Here is a 3,455-nt window from a genome sequence, read left to right on the forward strand (position 1 = left end):
TAAACTCACAGGTGCTGCTAATGCTGCTAATGGGTATCGTCGCTTCCCGGCCCCGGCGGCAAGTTTGAAGAAGGAAATATGGAGGACCACACGTATTCAAAATCCAAATTTCAGTAACAGGAGTCTTCTTCTTCACCCAGAAAAAGAAAACGGATATTGAAAAGAGCAAGAGACCAGCTTTTTGAAGCATGGAGGCAAATCTAGCTGTAATACGTACTTTGAACTGCGTGGCGCGAGAGAGTTGATTGCGATATATATGATCTCAACGCTAGATGGGAGAAATTCCTACACATTGGACCTTTAAAGAGAATATCTGGGTGGATGGATGGGTCTGCACTGATGGGTCAGAAACCCTAACCCTAACCCTAATCCTAACATCACATTTCCATAACCTTAACCCCATGTTTAGAATTGTATCCATAACAACAAATTTCCCCCAATGTTAACGAAGAAGTACTTTTAACCTAAACCACGATGTTCCAAACCTCGTTGGTTGGTGAAGACTTGTTGGTTAATGCTTTCATATCTCCCAACTATATGGAAATGCAATACCCGGGTAATAACTGGATTACCCTTGTACAGAAACTGGGTATATAATCAGATTTACAGACTTACTTCCATTTCTGCAACAATATGCATTAAACATCTTACCTGCAGCAGAATATAACCCTTTTGCACACCCAATAGACATCCAATCTGTACACTCTATACATGCACATTTTAAGGGCATACTTTTCCTTTGTTCAGTGTTTTTCGTTCGTGTACTGCTGCTGTGACATCTGAATATTTCCCTTCGATAAATGAAGGATCTATCTAGTCCACACATGAAATCGTTTTCATTCGGGACATTCTGTCCGGCCTTGACTAACACATTAAATCACATTTTTATGAGTCCCATAACTATCTGGTCTATAAAGAACAAACAATGGTGTACCCAATATAAACAGGAAATCAGTCCTGAGTGTGGTCTATACGTACAATACATGGTTCATATTTGTAATAGAAGGACCTATGGCTGCAATAACTGGTCGATAAAATGAAACAGGTCTAAATTGGGTCCTATATGGTCAATTAAAAGGAGATAGAAGCAATATGCAGTCAGTCATAAAAAGGAAATAGGGGTCCAACAGTTCATGTCACCTTATTAGGGGTAAAATAGGCCTGCAGTGTGGAAGAATAAAGTTCATTGCCCACACATATAGGGACCCAGGGACAAGAGTTTACCATAGATTAGACAGATCGATGCACATTAACATTCCTAACAGAAGCCTCTCTCTCTGTCTCTCTCTCTCTCGCTCTCTCTTATTTCAATGAGAAGAGGCGGAGGTGCTATTCTGTTCTTCTCCTCCTCTTTACTCTTACTGTCTTCAGCTGAAGGTTGTGAGAACCATTGAGACGACAACAGTCATATCTCTTTGCTCTGCCCCTGACAGTTTTATCACTCGACTCAGGTTCCGATGAGCAAAATCTCCTCCGATGACCTCTGGTTCCAGTGACTCCAGCGTGCAAAACTGACTTTGCCTTTTCAGCTATTGTTGGTCTATATATTTATAGATTTATATATTTCGGAAAACTTCCTTTAGAGGTTAATGTGTTTGGTCACGGTGCAATGATAAGAAAGTGTATGCAGATTTGATTTAGCTGTCAGGGAATGAAAGGAATACTTTATAAACTACGAGAGGGAGATAGATGTTTGACCTGCACACAAAAAATAGCATGCTCACCCGCATCACAAACTCACTCAGTTAAAAAAATAGGACATTATTCCTGAACTATGTCAGTGGAAATCAGTGATTTTTTAAGGAACCTAATTGCAAATGTTATTTAATGTTATTGTAGACATACATATGTATGCTGAGAATATATTTAGTTGTGGCTATATGGTGGTGGTGATGTATCTGCATGTGGCTTTTGGCTGCTGTTTTTTTTAACACCCCCAGTCATTTTAGGCAACACTAGTTGAAAACTTCAAATGGTGCTTTACATCTCATTATTGAGTTTTTATTGAGTATCTCATCACTTATAACACAAATAAAACAAAACATGTCACAAATTCAGATATGTAAGTTTGTTCTCACAGTAGCAACATAAATGTTATCTTTGGCATATAGTTGGAGATCGGGTTTGTGTTAAAAAAAAACACAAAGAAAAAAGCTTAAATAATGGTTTGACATACTATGGAAGAGAATTTGGGCCACATCAGAAAAATGTATTTGAGTTCTGAGTTTTTTTCTCAGGAATCTGACTTTAAACTCAGAACTCGAATGTTTCCCATGAGGCCCTAATCGTCTAGCCTGGCTCCGCCCTCCTACGTACTTCCGCTCAATTTTCATTTTCCTTCAGTACGTTGTCTGGGTTTGCGGTATATTCGCAGGTTTTCTCTGGCCAAATCTTTATCAGCGAACAGAGGGAGTGGCTGAGAACGATGACGTTGAGGTCGTGCGCTAGTTTGAGTTGTAGTTCCATAATGGCGGCGGAGAAAGATGCGAGCAAAGCCATTCGGGTCCATTGTGGCAATGCTGCCAAATATCCAGAAGTTAAAGCCTGAGCAAGAACAGATCTTTGCTGAGTTTTGTTGGTGGCCATGATGTTGTGGCCCTCCTCCCCACGGGGTTCGGGAACAGTTTGATTTTCCAGCTCGCTCCGTTAGTGGTGAAGGAGTTGGCTAAGGCTAACGCTAGCGATGCTAAGCCGACGTCCCGACCAAACGTTAGCGATTGGTTATGGCTGATCCAGAGTGGCTCTGGGCAGATCCAATAGTTTTAAACTTCAACAGAGTACCCGCCTTCAAGGAAGTTAACACTTGTCAATGGAGAGTGGCCAGACTCTCTGTACAAATGAAATGTACCAGAGTCTGGTAGGACCAGGCTACTAATCGTCTGCCTTAATATATAAATTATCGGAAAGAAAATAGCATAATTTTAGACTGTAAACTAATCAGCATTAACACCTTTAAAAGCTGACCCCTTTACAAAGGAAAATGATTACACGTATTTGCACTTAATACTGACTTAACACTGACAAATGAGCAAACTCCATTTACTAAGAAGGAGATGTATTTAAAAGCTCTGGAAAGAGTTAACAAATATAATTGGTAAATAATTCCACTAGTTAGTTTGCTTCCTATAAGAGCCATGCAAGATTTGGTTGAAGTTATCTGAGCTGACTCATGTTAAAATATCATTATGCATCATTAAAGAAAGATATTTATATATATCTATATATAATATATTTTTTATATGGGGGGTGTATATGTTTGGCAGTGGAGTTCAAATATTAACAATCTTTGCACAGGATTGCTTACTGCACCTTTAAAGAAGTCCCCTTGATGCCAATCTGAACCCGTTCAACTCAGCATAGTGGCACCTCTGCAATGTCACATATACTCAAACACTACACATGCTCATGAATGCTGCCATCCGAAAACAGTACTCCACCAAAGAGCTGCTAACATC

Source organism: Sander lucioperca, chromosome 16 (genome assembly GCF_008315115.2).
Source record: "Sander lucioperca isolate FBNREF2018 chromosome 16, SLUC_FBN_1.2, whole genome shotgun sequence".
Lineage (NCBI taxonomy): Eukaryota > Metazoa > Chordata > Actinopteri > Perciformes > Percidae > Sander > Sander lucioperca.